Source organism: Hemicordylus capensis, chromosome 4, assembly GCF_027244095.1.
Source record: "Hemicordylus capensis ecotype Gifberg chromosome 4, rHemCap1.1.pri, whole genome shotgun sequence".
NCBI classification, from domain to species: Eukaryota; Metazoa; Chordata; class Lepidosauria; order Squamata; family Cordylidae; genus Hemicordylus; species Hemicordylus capensis.
The window spans coordinates 294,249,219-294,265,208 of record NC_069660.1 but is presented as its reverse complement, the minus strand read 5'-3'; the positions used below and the strand labels follow the sequence as shown (position 1 = coordinate 294,265,208).

The window sequence follows — 15,990 nt, the reverse complement described above, 5'->3', positions numbered from 1 at the left end:
GGAAAAGTGACATAATCACTTCTATCCAAGTTTTCCTACTACCTTGCTTCCACACAACCAAAAATTGGGAGCAAACACAGCTCCCAAACCTGGGTAGAAAACAGTTCTTGATTGTGTGAATGACCTCAGTGTGTAGCCTATCCAGTCCTATAAAAATTCTTAGATGACACAGTCTAGCTCTATATGCCACCAATGGGAAACAGAGGAGGGAAGGAGACTAGGTCCCTAGAAGTACCCCCAGATGGGGATAGAACACTAAAAGCACCACATAAGCTCTATCTACACAGTATGTTCTAACACATGTATGATCTATGCCATATAACATGTACAGATCTGTACATATATACAGTTATTCACACATTATGCTCAATGAACGTACAGTAGCACACTTCCTATCTGAACTCATGAGATGGGCTGTATTCCCAAGTTCACTTTTAAAATGAATACATGTACAGTCATTCTCACAAAAACATATTCATACACCTATGTACACACAATGTAATATGACTATGAAGAGATGGGGCTTGTCATATCTTTGCTTCTGTCTTTAGCAGCTTTTACTTTCATTGAGAAAGAGGCAAGTTATAGACTGAGAATGACTGATCAATCATATATACATCCATTTCTGTGATTTCCTGGGGAAATAGTTATGCTCCCAGATCTTTTAAGATATCAGATAATGACCTGAAAGCTTCACTCTCCAACATTTCAAAATCATTTGCTACACAACATAATACATCCCATGTAAACCTTTGATTCCTATTTTGTCATCAGTGCATTGCTCTTATTATTATTATTCTTCACCTTTTCCAGTACTCCTGAGCACTCCAACTCCTTCTCTACCCACTGTGTGGTATCCTATCCCTTCTTGTTGACAGATCTAAGGGCCCTTGAAGTCAGTAAAAAATGCTTTTTCATTCCTATGATCTTGTTCCAGGCCAATGCTGTGCTTTCACAAACTGCTATGGATGTTGAGTTCAGAGCCCTTTGCATTGTAGCAAATGAGGCAACATTTTTGTTTAATAAAAAGGAAATGTCAGAGTATAGAAATTCCATCTCAAAAGCTCTCTGTGTCTTTTTGCAATTGACTCTCTCTCCCTAGAGGAAAATATTTGCATATGAGAGGTGATATGCAGATATGAAACAGAATCTTACGCAGAATTCGTCATCAACAGTGCTGTTAAGAGCTCTTCTAGAGGTTCTTGAAACAGTCAGATCATGACTGAAGAATTATTAGTATGTTATCTGCTTCTCCATGGAGTAGTCATCATCATCGCCATCATCAACATTGTCGTCGTCATCATCATCATCTTAATGTCTAAAGAACAAGAAACTGTACAGCCTATAGCATAAAATTAGCCTGCATTCAGTATCTAAATGAACAATTACAGGTGAAACTCGGAAAATTAGAATATCGTGCAAAAGTCCATTAATTTCAGTAATGCAAATTAAAAGGTGAAACTGATATATGAGACAGACGCATTACATGCAAAGCGAGATAAGTCAAGCCTTAATTTGTTATAATTGTGATGATCATGGCGTACAGCTCATGAAAACCCCAAATCCACAATCTCAGAAAATTAGAATATTACATGGAACCAAGAAGACAAGGATTGAAGAATAGAACAATATCGGACCTCTGAAAAGTATACAGTGTACTGTGCTTGATTGGCCAGCAAACTCGCCTGACCTGACCCCATGGAGAATCTATGGGGCATTGCCAAGAGAAGGATGAGAGACATGAGACCAAACAATGCAGAATTGCTGAAGGCCGCTAATGAAGCATCCTGGTCTTCCATAATACCTCATCAGTGCCACAGGCTGATAGCATCCATGCCACGCCGCATTTAGGCAGTAATTGCTGCAAAAGGGGCCCAAACCAAGTACTGAATACATATGCATGCTTATACTTTTCAGAGGTCCGATATTGTTCTATTCTTCAATCCTTGTCTTCTTGGTTCCATGTAATATTCTAATTTTCTGAGATTGTGGATTTGGGGTTTTCATGAGCTGTACGCCATGATCATCACAATTATAACAAATTAAGGCTTGACTTATCTCGCTTTGCATGTAATGTGTCTGTCTCATATATCAGTTTCACCTTTTAATTTGCATTACTGAAATTAATGGACTTTTGCACGATATTCTAATTTTCCGAGTTTCACCTGTACTTGAATAAAAGTGGGAAGACCAGCTCTCCAAGGCAGGGTGACACACCAAGCCTGGAGCAGAGGGCTGGTCTACTTGCACATCCCAATTAGACCAGTTCTTCTGGTTTTCCTTGAGAGAGCTAGTCTAACAATTGCAAATGGCAAGTAGACTAACCCTCCACTCTGACCTTATTTCATCAGTCCACCTCAGAGAGCTGTTCTACCCACTAATCCAATTGGTAGATCCACTCTCCCAGGAAAGAAGCACTATTTTGAGGCCCATTTTCCCAGCAAAACAGGCCTCAAAATGGTACTAAATTCATCCAATTCAATTTGGGTCAAATCGGGGTGATTTGTTGAGGCAGCTGCTTTTGATTCAGTTAGGGTGGTCTGCAATTCAATTCAGCCTTGAATAAAATCACATATATTGATTCGTGCACACCCATAGAGACAAATATTTTTGAGGGGCATTCAGGAAAATCAGAAGGGAACTATTAAAATACTTTGGGGGGATCTGCATCTCTGTGCGGGAGGGCTGTTTACATGCCAATCTTCCTAATACTTTTAGCAACACTTTCAATGTGATTTTCAGTCTTAAGCATTCTTGTATCAATGGAAGGTACTTTCAGTCACGGAAGGGAGGAGTGGTTGCTGCAGCTCCCTATGTTGCATGCTGTCCTGTTCTGAAGATTTCCCTGAACCTCAGGGGGTGCTGTGGTGAGGAGTGGGTGGGGAACTTAGCTAGCTCAAGCCTCCTCCCACTCACACTACTTAGGATCTGACCCATTATCTTTGGTTTCATAGGAGCTGACTGAAATAGGTCATCATTAGCTAATTCTGCAGATGGGTAACTATTTGACAAGGATCCCATGCTTCCCGGAAGTCCTGAAGATCAGGAGTGCTAGTGTCATGTGAAATGCTTTGCAACTGCAATATCAGTATGATTTTTCATCACAGCAATTCCTATCCTTATATAACAGTGCTGAGTTGTGTTGTTGTTTTGTTTTGTTTTAAAAGAGAGTATGATGAACATACTAAAATCCTCAAAGACACCAAGATATCAGTGCTCTCCCCAGATTCCTGGCTTGAATATTGTACTTCAATCTGAAAGGTATGAATGTAGCCTTAGTAATGATTAAATAATGATTCAGCGGTTAAAGATACAGCCAACATTATAAAAAAGTGAGATATAACAAAAAGAAAAGAGGCTAACTTAGCTTTGAATGATAATATCACGTCTTTTTTTTGTCATGCTTCTTTTCATTCTTAGTCACCCATTTTTAAAGTTGCTTTATTTTCTCTCAAATAGCCTACTTTTAACAACTTTGAAATTTGAAAATCATTGCATGCCAAAGCACAATGGGTATTTTTCCTGGTCCTCAGATATATAACATGCATAAAAGATAAAAGTGTTTCACTCAGCAAGAGACTTTCCTGCGTCTTACACTCTACAGTTCACCAAGGAACATATGTAAGTAAGCATAGCTGGATTTCCATCTCTGTATATTGATATTATGACACCAAAAGCTTAGCAGATTGTCTCAAAATGGAGCATAAATTGCACTCTATAGACTAAAGAAACACTAATCTGTCTTGCTAGGTAGTGCTGAAACCCCCTATTTTTATGTGGATGGAGTGATGGACTCCCACAATATTTTTCTCTTTCCTGACCAATGAGATTTTAACACATGTAAAGCCATCATAGGATAAGGGTCCACTTAGAGCTGCAACATTCAATCAGTGTGTTAATGTATTAATTATTAATCAATTCATTAGGAAAAAATCTTTTGATCAACTAAAAGTGAGCCTCAAATTATAGGAAAGATTGGGATTGGTAGTTTTTTCTGGTGCTGCAGCCAGAGTACCCTGCACCACTCGGGGACATAAGAAGGAAATTTAGAGAGGGTATCTTTTTAATAGATGCTGTGCCAGAAGGCAAAGTCACCGGTTGATTTCTCCATATGTGGAACAAAGTGGATGTTACACAGCCTTTTTCCTGCCCAAACCCAGTTCCCATATAGAGGAGAGGGAAGAGAAGAGAGCAGTTCAGGGCAAGACAGGTAATGTTGAAATCCAAGGAGTTCCACTATGACAGAAAGGGCGCTTCTGGCCATTCTGACTTGGAGGCTCCCTGCTGTCATGATAGAACTCCCTCTGACAACACCTGACAGAAAGCATGTTGGTATGGCACATTTAATTACCAAAAAAGAACCATACAAAATATATAGACAACAGATCAATGTAGCAATAACTAAAGGCATCTTATATAAGATATCCAAAGCATCAGATTGAAGAATTCTAAATCTTAAACAAGGAATTACCTATATTCAATCAAATCCACCAATTGTCTTCTAAGATCCCAGAGAGTATGTTACTAACTAACCGTTTAACCTGAAACTTCAGATATATGAATTTTACAATAAAAGGATAAAGAAGGAGTCTTTGCAGAGTCCAGTTTACTTGCTGTTGAAGGAGTGGTTGGCTGTTTACACAACCTTGTTGGCAGACTGACAATTTGCAAGAATTTTAGATTGGCCTTAAGGAAAATTATTATTTGGACTCTCACCCACTTGAAAAAGATATTTCTGAATAAGATGGAATAACACTGATGAGATGCACGTTTTCCAAAATCCACAAGCTTTCTCAATGACCTCTTTAATGTGTAAAATAAAACATAAAACAGATGTTCAAAATTAGCTGACCTTTTGATGTGACACAGTGTGGCACAGTAGTGGCTGAAACATGTTTTTAAATACAATAATTAAACATCATGACTCAGCAAACTAACAGCAAATAGTCAATCCTGTTACAGTACCAGTGTCAACCCATCCTTTTACAAAACCCCTCTCTCAATAGCCAATGAATTTCATTGGTTCCTTGTAACTTTTTATAAAGGGTCTGCCTGTCTCCCCAATACAAAATTGCATACATTCCATAAAAGCCATTTTATATACCACCCCCTTTGTCTGACACCATCCTTTGTTGTTCTCACAAATCTGGCAATCCTCCATTTCACATTTGTTATCATACAGTCTTGACTTCACGAAAAGCTGTCTTAAGGTCATAGGGGCTGTACAAATTACATTATCTTCCAAGCCTTGCTTCTTTAAAATCTGCTGTGCCCCCCAATTAAGCCTATCATCAGTCACATAAGGAATCTCTTTGCAATGGAGATCATTGGGGTATCATTGTAGATTCAGAGATTTGATAAAACATATATGCTTATTTGGTTGGATATATTTATTCATTTTGTAGATTTGTGGATTTGATTGAATATATGCAATTTCTGACTCAAACAAGATTTTGAATTCTTCATTTTGATGCTTTTGATATCATCTATCTATCTATCTATCATACTTCTATACTGCCTGATATAGACATCTCTAGGTGGTGTACAAATTAAATTAAAAACACAAAAATATTAAAACAGTATAAAACAGTTAGAATTCACAAAACTATTTAAACAAAATCATAGATAAAAATGTATTACATTTTAAAAACTTCAGTTAAAATCCTGAGAAAACGGGTACATCAGGATTTTCCTGAAAACAAACAGATAAGGGGATGCTCATTTCAAGAGGGAGCATATTCCAAAGCCCTTATATAAGCTGCCTTTAATTACTGTTACATTAAATTACACCACCCCAGAGCAGTTTCATTAGCACTGCAGTGCAGAGGCATGCACTGAACATAGGGAAAGTTTCTGCCTGTGATTGAGACCACTGGCATATTCTCCAGACAGCACCATGCTTGAATAGAGCTCTAATGCGTGGCCCAAAGTCACCAAGTAAACTTGAAGTCTGAGCGAACTTTTGAACTCTCGTTTCCCTGGTTGTTGTCCAACGCTAACTACTAAACCACCTTGGCATGTGGGTAGTTTGTCAGATCCACTGTGAGATCCACTCATGTGGGATGTTATATGGGATGACTATTTCACTTATTTCTCAGTCTACCTCATAGGGTTGGTGTGAGGATAAACATTACCATGTGCACCACCCTGGGCTCCTTGGAAGAAGAGAGGAATATAAATGCAAAATAAAAATAAAAATTATGTGGGATGACTGGTGCACAGTATAAGCAGCCACTCCATGGCAAAAGGTTAACTTATTTTGTATGAACGAGGATGATTTTTGTAAGAAATGCTGTGGCCAGCAACCCATTAGGTTGATTCTCACCTGGCTGCATTACCTTCCTAGATGAATGCCGCACCTCCTTATGCTAGCATATTGTGGCAGTGGGTGAGGACGGTATGAATGGAGGTGAATGAGGATTGTGCATATCTGCTCCTTTGATTTACTGGTTTGTAGATCTAACCATCCAATCTGTTTGTATCTCCCCACCTAATCTGAATTACAAATTATTGATGGCTTTGCATGACGCTTCTTGTTGTCCTTTGTGCGTTTGCAGTGAATCTTGGATGATCATTGGTGACAGAGTCAGAAAAGAAATTTTGCTGTAACTCTAACTTGGGGCCTGAGGTTTATCCCCTTCCCAATAACAACTCAGGATTGGGCAGACATTTGACTGCTTTATTTTTCAGAACTGGTATTTCTACTCCAGGAAGTGACTTAGAAAAGGAACACAGACTCATAACAGAGGGTCCCTAAGAGACCTTGGGATCTTTTCTGTTTAATTGCTAACACAAGATGCAGTGATAGCCAATGGTGGATACAGTTTTAAAAGTAGATTAGACATTTACTTAAGATAGGTCTATTAATGGGTACTAGACATGATGGCTATAGGGAACCATATGATCAGATGCAGTATGTCAGTGACTACAAGCTGCTGGGAAACAAACAAATGGATCATAGGACAAACAAACAAAAAAGAAAAGTATTGGCTACTTGCCAATAGTAAAGTATTGAAAAGTATTGGCTACTTGCCAATACTTGCCTTGCTTGTGAGCTTGCCTGAGGTTTCTGGTTGGTCACTGAGGGGAGAAGGATGCTGGCCTAGGTGGTCTCTTCATCAGTGACATAGCCCGAATAGAACAAGGGGGGATCGGCAAATGTCCACAGATCCCTAAGGGAGAAGATGCCCACCAGCTGGACATTCATTCATTCATTCATTCATTCATTCATTCACTTTTCTTTCTTCACTCCTGCCTCGCTAACTCACTGGGATGCTGCCAGCTTATGATCGGAGAACTCACCTTGTCTTCAAGCAAGATTAGACCTCTCCAGGAAAGGAAGAGCGAAGAGTGTCAGGCTGCATCCCTCCCTCCTCTTCTCCTCTTGATTGGCTACCTAGTGCTCAGGTTCAGCCCCCCCTCCCAGGGTCAATGAAAGGTTCAAATCAATCAATCAATCAATCAATCAATAATAGCAGCAAGCGGAAATGTGCAATGTGTAAGAGAAAAGGCATGCCATGCATGTTTTGTTTTTCATGGGGTGAGTGAAGAAGGTAGAGCAACCAGGGATTTGTAGTGAATCCCATTTTGTCTCAGGGCACACTACCAGACTTATCTCAGGGCCCACTCCAATCCAATTTTGTCTCAGGGCCGATTCCAACCTTGCTAAGACCTGCTCTTTATATGTTCTCATGAGGGGTTAAAGCATCATGCCTCTCTGGTGCTGAAGGCAGCAGTGTTGAACTTGTGTCAAGACACTAACATGATTCAGACATTAAGCTGTACAAGTGTACACATGTATTTATACTTGTGCATTTGTTAATGTGAATGATTGTGATTGATTGCTTAAGTGCCGTCAAGTCGGTGTTGACTCTTAGCGACCACATAGATAGCTTCTCTCCAGGATGATTTGTCTTCAACTTGGACTTTAAGGTCTATCAGTACTGCATTCATTGCTGTCGTAATCTAATCCATCTACCTTGCTGCTGGTAGTCCTCTTCTTCTCTTTCCTTCAACTTTTCCCATCATTATAGGCTTCTCAAGGGAGCTGGGGTTTTGCATAATGTGTCTGAAGTATGAGAGTTTGAGCCTGGCCATTTGTGCCTCGAGTGAAAATTCTGGTTTGATTTGTCTTATGATCCATTTGTTTGTTTTCCTGGCTGTCCATGGTATACTCAAAAGTCTTCTCCAACACCAAAGTTCAAAAACATCAATGCTTTTTCTATCTTGCTTCTTCAAAATCCAGCTTTCACATACATAGAATGTCATGGGGAAAACCACTGTCTAAATGATCCTAATCTTTGTAGGTAATAGACATGTCACAACACCTAAATATCCTTTCCAAGGCCTTCACTGCACCCTACCAAGTGCTAGTCTGTGGTGTCTTTCTTGACTGCTGGATCCTTTACTGTTATGGTCAATCCTAAAAGTCAGAAGCTATCCACCAACCAGTGTCTTCATTATCAGTTCTGAGGCTGGTTACTGTACCCGTTGTCATTAGTTTAGTCTTCTTTACATTTAGTCGGAGTCCCATTTTTTCACTGTGCTCCTTGACTTTCATTATTCGAGCTTGCAGATCACCTGCATTTTCAGCTATCAGAGTGGTATCATCAACTTTAAAATCATGCTCATCTTCTTCCAATACAGCTTCTCTCAGTATATGTTCAGCATAAAAGTTGAATATAAGGAGAATGTATACAGCCTTGCATTACTCCTTTGCTGATCTGGAACCAGTCTACTTCACCATGTTCCATCTGTACTGTGGCTTCCTGTCCTGTGTATCAGTTTCTCATGAGAAGAATAAGGTGTTCTGGGACACCCATTTTCCTAAGGATTTTCCACAACTTGACATGGTTGATGCAATCAAAGGCTTTTCTGTAGTCAATAAAGCGCATATTGACTTCTTTCTGGTATTCTTTGGATTTCTTAATTATCCAGCGTGCATCAGGAATGATGTTTATTGTTCCCTGGCCTTTTGTGAAACCAGCTTGAACATCCGGCATTTCCCTTTCCATGTAGGGCTCTAATCTGTGTTGGATGATCCTGAGCATTATTTTGCTAGCATGTGAAATTAAGGATATTGTGCGATGGTTTGCACAATTCTTTCTTTGGTATGGGTATGGAGACTGACCTCTTCCAATCTTTTGGGCACTGTGTCATTCTCCAAATTCCGGTAAGGACCGGAGTGCTGATCTAATTTTATCTTCCTGTACTAGAGGTTCTTGCAAGTAGGGAATATCTTCTAGAGTATCTTGGATGTTGACATCCCTGCTGTACAGATTTTCAGTATACTCTTTCTATCTCTATTTGATCTTCCCTGAATCAGTTACTATCTGTCCTCTGGCATCCGTTAACATACCAATTCGAGGTTGGAACCTCCCTCTGAGTTCAGAAATCTTTTGGAAAACTTTGTTTTTCCATGTCTATTTCCATCCTCAAGGTCTTTACAGATGTAATTGTAGTGCTGCTCCTTGTTTCTTCTAAGAGCTTTCTGAAATTCTCTATTACTAGCCGACCCCCACAGAGCATCTGTGTGCTCTTTGGGGCCGGCGGTTACCTCTTCCCCCCCACTTCTGCCCCGGTCTCTGCTTCTGGGCCCAGCCACCTCTCCTCCCCACTGCCACTTGTGCCCCCTCTTCTTACCCCCCTCCTGGGCCTTGCCTCTGTGGCCGGGCCGGGCCCACTACCTCTGGCCTCCATGGTCAGGCCACGGCGGCAACCAATCCTCCTGGGTGCACCTCAGCCAATCAGGCGCGTCCACTGGCCAGCCAATCAGCTGGGCTCTGGGACGCACATTCCAAGGCACACCCAGGAGAATTAATATAATAGAAGTTCCTTCCTGAGGTCTATCTTTCCTGCCTTTAGCTTCTCTCCTCTTCTTGGCAATTTCTACCATCTGTTCTGACATCCATTTTGCTTCTTCTGTGTCTTGGTCGTTGGTAGTCTCTTTTCACATTCATCCATAACAACTTCTTTGATTTCATTCCATAGTTCCTCTGGTTCCCTATCGATGAGGTTCAGAACCTCAAACTGATGTTCTCCTTGAAAATGGTGGGTACATTCTCAAAATCATATTGTGGAAGCTGGATAGCTTTGTTTTTCCTCTTTAACTTGACTTGAAGCTTGCACATGAGCAGTTCGTGATTGGTTCCATAGTCGGCCCCCGGCCATGTCTTTGCTGTTGTAACTGAGCTCTTCCACCTCCTTGCACCAATAATGTAATCAATTTGATTTCTGTGTACTCCATCTGGTAATGCCCATGTGTCTATCCGCTGCTTTGGTTGTTTGAAGAATGTGTTAGCAATGAAGAGATCATTGGCTTGGCATAAGCTAAGTTATTCTCCTGCTTCATTTCTGTTTCCTACACCATATAGTCTGACTGTGTTTTCCTCCTCACCTTTTCCAACTTTGGCATTCCAGTCTCCAACCACACCAGCATCACATCTTGCTTGCATGTTCTGTCAATTTCAGACTGGACTTGAGCATAAAACTGATCAACTTCCCCTTCTTCTGCATCAGTTGTTGGGGCATAGACTTGAAGAACTGTCATGTTAAAGGTTTGTCCAATAAATCTAGTTGATATTAGTTGGCCACTGACCGCATTGTACCCAAGTACTGTCATTGCTATATCCTTCCTGACTATGAAAGCAACACCGTTCCTTCTTTGGTTTTCATGTCCCGAGTAGTAAACGGTATGATTTTCTGACTGAAAGTGTCCCATTCCAGTCCGTTTTAATTCACTGATGCCCAAGATGCCAATCTGTAGTTGATTCATTTCATCTTTCATTGTGTTGAGCTTTCCCATATTCATGCTTCTTACATTCCACGTTCCCATTGTAATTCTGTCTTTGCAGGTTTGGATTTTCTCAACATCAGCCATCAGACGTCCAAAAGGCTTTAATCTAACTGTGTTATAAATACCATCAGTACTCTAAGAGATCCTCAGCTCTCCCTCAGTAGCATGTTGAGTAACATCCAACCTGAGGGGCCCGTCATCCGGAACTACATTGACAACCATTCTATTTTGTCTATCCATGTGGTTTTCTGGATAAAATACAGGACTGGTTTACCATTGCCTTCTCCTGCACAGTATGAAATGATGCCTTTGTCATTGTCACTGAAGTGATCGTCCGCCTCCAGCACCTTCCTATTTCACTGCTGCCCAATACAGGTGCCTGCCTCCTTTAGCTGGGCAGCTCAGCTGACCTTTGTGCTTTGGGTGACCCTACTGGGAGTATACCTCCCAGGGTACTTTGCTCATCCCTCTCAGAAACACCCCCTCACACACACCCCATGATGAGGCATCACAGCAGGACTTGTGGGGGGTGACTGTACCCGTGTTCATTTTAAAAGTGAACCTGGGTACAGGCCCTTCAAATGCATGGTATAGATAGGGAGTGTAATTCTGTACCACTGTTCAGCATAACATGTGAATGAAAAACATGTGAATGACTGTGCCTGTGTACAGATCTGTATCTGTGACTTGTACACTTGTTGTACATGTGTTGAGCTTGTGAATGGGCCTACTGCCATTCTGTTTCCTAACATTCCACTCACTGGTCAAGCAGGGTGTCACCATGTTTGTACTACCATGCTTGAGGTTGTGTACTACCACAACCCCTTATTAGTTGTGGGCCATCTTAATCTTAAAACCTGCTTTTCATGTAATACATCCAGGTTTTCCTTCTTTTTTTTCCCCACCGCAAGAGCAAAATCAGCTGTCAGAACAAAGTATATATGACCATTTTATTGCTTTTGAGAGGGAACAAAGAATAACTCACATATTTTGTGCGTGTGTTAGCATCACACATATTCAGCTTCAGCAATTTATGCATTGTGATGGTGACAGCTATGGTGCTATTCCTATTCAGATGATTAATAGAACTACAGACTTTTAAATGATATAAATGAGCCAAGATGGAGTGTTTTTAGATGCACAACATTGGTAACATACATAAAATGTGTTACCAAAAATAGAATCCAATTAATTATCCTGTCAGAAAATTATGCAATTGTACCTCAACTGTACTGTTTATCAAAGTTCAGCTTGTTCTTGTATTTGCTTGTTGAATACCTCAGGAATTGAATTCATGTGGAAGGAAGGTTTTAATGGTTCTGTGGCATTCTCATTGTACCTGTTCAAAGGGGGAAAAACCTTACTTGGAAATACCCTTGTGGAAATGTCTTAAATGACTTAATAAAAGTTATTATACATTTTATTATAAGTTTGCTTTATTATAAGTTTGCAGAATTTAATTTAGAGTTATATGTGTACTCTGCTTTCTAGTCAGTAGCCCTTTCAGAAGTAGCTTCTTAGAATTCCAGCTAGTTTTGGTAAAGACCTGCGCCCCCTTCAGAAATTGAGGTCATTAATACAATCAAAAACTGGGTTCGACCCGGGTTTGGGAACTGTATATGCTCCCAATTTTGGGGAGTGGAATTTTTGGTTGTGTGGAAGCAAGGTAAGAGGAAAACCTGGGTAGAAGTGATTAAGGTGCTTCACACGACACGTGTGAAGTACCTGACAGGGTTCTGTGGGGAAAGCGGGCTTAGCCCGCTCTTCCCACAGATGAGCAGCCGCTTGTAGCTGGGTGGCCAAATCGGCCACCCACACCACTTCCAGCTCCATCACAGAGCTGGCGGGAGCTGTGGGGATCGGGAGCCGTGTGGTGCCCAGAAGTTCCAGGATGCTTGTGCTAGAGAGACATCTAGAGAGACCCCCAATCCTGGGAGGCTGCTTGCAGCCTCCCACCTGGGGTTCTATTTGTGTGTGTTCGCACACCACAATGACACACAACCAACGAAATAAGGTGAATAGAACGCTTGCTCCATTAACCTCATTTAAGGGGGGGGGGGTTTAGGTGGGCTAACTGCCGTGGGAGCACCGGGCCCGCCCATGAACCCAGTGGTTCCCACACTCCATAGAAAGCGGGCTAAGGTACCTTAGCCCGATTTCCATTGATCGTGGGAATAGCCTCATTTTGTTGAAGCAAAGTAGAAGGAAAAGCAACCCAGGTTTTCCTCCTACGTTGCTTTCACACATGTCATCAGGCATGGGTGCTGAGTGGCAGTGGTGGTGGGACTGTCTCCATGCTTTCCCCCTTGCAAGCAGTGCTCATGCTTATGATTTATAATGAGGTCATTCACACAATCAAAAACTGGGTTCTACCTGGGTTTGGGAACTGTGTGTCCTCCCAATTTTTGGTTGTGTGTAAGCAAGGCAGGAGGAAAACCTGGGTGGAAGTGATTGTGCCGTCCCATTCACACAGTGCTGTAATCATGGCCATCATGTGTGGGGCTGAATGACAGCAGGGTAGTGGGTGAGACTTCTTCCCTGCTTCCCCCCTTGCTTATGATTTATAACATCTGAAGAGGGCTCTGGTAATTAGGTGATGGGTTCTGACTGGCTGGACCCTGCTGGCACAGGGCTGCCACCAATCTCTGGAATATGGACACTACATACAATCAGCAGAGGAGATGGCTTCCCTCATGGGTCTGGAGGTGGAGTAATAGAACTCTCAATTCAAGGTGCACAGGCTGCCATGCTGGACACTGTGGTGGCCTCCTCCTTCCCCCTCCTGGCTAATTAGAAATTACATTCTCATCTCAACTTCTCATTTCAACCATCCTGTTGAATTTTCAGATGTTTAAGGTATGTAGGAACATAGGAAGGGAGGGAGGGAGGGAGGGAGGCACTGATTATGCTAAAAGTCTAGCTGTATTCCAGTGGTATTCCAGAGCAAATTAAAAAGCACTTTATTTTAATCTGATACTCTCATAAGAATTCTTCCACCAAAATTATGTCATAAATATGCACAATGTGACAGATGCTGCAGCTCTTGAATTTATATAAATATTCATCAACTTATGGAATCCTCAACTACCCACAGAGAACGTTTACATTTGAACAGGAAAATCAAAACATTATGCCTATATGCTTGAAACATAATTCACAATTGGAAAAGTTATTTGCACAAGAAAGAAAACTTTATGGACATTGAAATATCAGTCCCTTTGAAAGCATCCAGTTTTCACTTTATAATTAAACAAGTGGAAACTACTGATCATTTGTGGAAAGGTTTATTTGTATTCATTTATCGTAAACTCAGCTTCCTTACTTCTCCTCTAACATCACATGCAGATAAATTAAGACACAAACCAGGTGGCACAATCATAGGTAGCTCCATCATACTAAGTAAGGAATTATCAATGAGAATGCTACTTCCCCCAATGTGCGAAGCATGTTCAGAGGGGTTGTGCGCAGCCCTGAGAAAGGCTGGTTACATGGGTGGCCATCCACCCAGTTTTGCGGGCATTTGCATGCTCAATGGAGGGCAGGCATGGTGGCCGCTTTATAAGACTGGCCCTACTGCCCCCAACAGTCCTTCACACAGCTTGACACAGAGATGGAGCTGCACTAAATTAGAGGATTGCAACATGAGCCCAGCTGCTACAGGGACATTTCTCTTTCTCAGAGAGGCAGTTCCACAACAGAGCAGAGCATCTTTGCTTGCTGCGAGCATTCCTACTCCAATGGCTCTGTTGTCCCATATATTCTGCTTCTACTGGGCCTTGGTGGGTTTGGGGGCAGGCTTGCTGGCTGGGTGGCGGTGGACGCTCCTTCTTCTTCATGTCTCTCCTGAGTGTGGGCAGTTAGGGTGGGTGCCATACCTTTCCCTGTCTTGGTATAAGCCACCTTCTTATTTATCTGCTTAATAAGTCCCCTCTTCTCCTGCTGGACCCTCTCCCCTCCTTGTGCTGCTGTAAGATAGGGGTGTGCACGAACCCAAAATTGTGGTTCTGTTTGAATTCAAAATGTTTTGGTTGAACTGACTGGCCAGTCCAATCGGTTTTACCGAACCAGTTCAGCAGTTCGAGTGTGACTATACTTGTAAAAGAGACCCCAGAATTACTATACAAGTAAAGGGGTGGGGGTCATGGGAGGCTGTAAGTGGTGGTGGGCATTGGTGAGAGAGGTAGTTAAAGTGTCTTACACACACAGTTCAGCTACCAGCACCGCTGCTCAATCCCCTGGTGCAGCCCATAACCAAGTGTGCACCGCAATGCCTCCTTTAGCAAGCAGCCTGGATGGCGGCAGCATGGTTCTAGCCTCCGTGGATGAGGCACATAGCCTCTGCAGATGCTGAAACCGTAACACCTCTGCGCAGGTGACCTGCTATAGGAGGCACTGTGGCATATGCTTGGACTATGGACTGCACCAGGGTTGGGGGGGGGAGCCGTGGTGCCAGTGACCACACTGGCTGGGTAAAACACTTTAACTACCTCTCTTGCCAACCCCCGGCACCCATTTGACACACAAACTGAGCTTGGTTTAGTTTGGTTCAATCGCAGTCTGAACTGCCCCTGGTTTGATTTGCTTTTGAGCCACTGAACTGGCCTGGTTTGAGACAAACTGGTTCTGCAACAAATGGTTTGTGCATACCCCTATCATTTGTTAATGGATTTTTCCATGTCACCAATAATGTAGCTCCTGCTACTACCATATATGTAACTAGTTGTCTAAGGTATACTTGTTCTCCTAACATTCTGTGACCCCAGAACAAATGAGCCAAAGCAAGTGGTGATGGGGAGCTCAAAATCCCAACTGCTCTATCTCATTCAGTTTCGGCTTCTTCCCACGGTTCCCTACTTTCCTCTGCTCTGTCTCCTCTACCCACAAATTGCTCTTTATTTCAAAAGCTTCTTTTTTCCTTACTTCACTGGCAGACATCCTGACTAATGTAACACTAGTGTTTCTGAAAAGTTCAATAAACTCCACTTCACTGTGGTGGGGACAAATTTTGATTACCTCCCCTTCTCCATGAAGTGCTCTGTGCCAATCATAAATATGTCCCTGAAGTTTGAGTGGCCCTCAAGGAATATTTTCAGGTGACAAAGAAGGCTTCCATGGGAATGGGAGGTCACTAAAATCCTAGATACACACCAGTATGAGTAAAGCATTAGTCTGGAACTCTTCAGAAGCCTTGGTGC

At 42.0% G+C, this 15,990-nt stretch overlaps 1 long non-coding RNA gene across 1 annotated transcript; it reads left to right on the top strand.

Annotated features, from left to right (window-relative positions):
• Positions 1 to 3,302: 3,302 nt before the first annotated feature.
• On the top strand, positions 3,303 to 12,218 carry LOC128321950 (uncharacterized). The gene is made up of 2 exons (XR_008305435.1): positions 3,303 to 3,621; positions 10,854 to 12,218. It is a non-coding gene; the product is annotated as an uncharacterized LOC128321950 (long non-coding RNA).
• Positions 12,219 to 15,990: the final 3,772 nt, after the last annotated feature.